Here is a 542-nt window from a genome sequence, read left to right as displayed (position 1 = left end):
TGATATAAACTACATTACAAGCAATGACGAACGATGATGGAATACCTTCCATCATACATTCTACATCTGAGACATACCTACATAGTATATATAGACTAACTAATCAACAGACAATGAAGTAAGCTGTGAGAGAGTGAGCCGAGTCCACTATCCCCCCTCTTTGTGTGATCCCTCTAAGCCTCTCACATAACCTCTCTTTCCCCTTTCTTAACAGGTTATAAGCCTTGAGCTCCCTGCCTATGCTTTATCTACACTCTACTACATCTATGCTCTATGCAGTTCTATGCATCACATACACACACACAACATACTACAATGCAGAACTCAACTCACCTGTCTGAGTATCCCAAACACAAATCAATATGCTGCAGACACACAATCTACTGTACTACATACGACCCAGACATTATATGATTGTCATCTTAGTGATTATGATCATTGGCCCAGTAATAACATAATCTATGCAGGCAACATTGAAACTACAATGAGTATCACTTACTACAATTATTAAATGCTAAAATACTCTATAATATCACAGAGAT

Source organism: Fomitiporia mediterranea, assembly GCF_000271605.1.
Source record: "Fomitiporia mediterranea MF3/22 unplaced genomic scaffold FOMMEscaffold_1, whole genome shotgun sequence".
NCBI lineage: Eukaryota > Fungi > Basidiomycota > Agaricomycetes > Hymenochaetales > Hymenochaetaceae > Fomitiporia > Fomitiporia mediterranea.
This window is presented reverse-complemented; position numbering follows the sequence as displayed.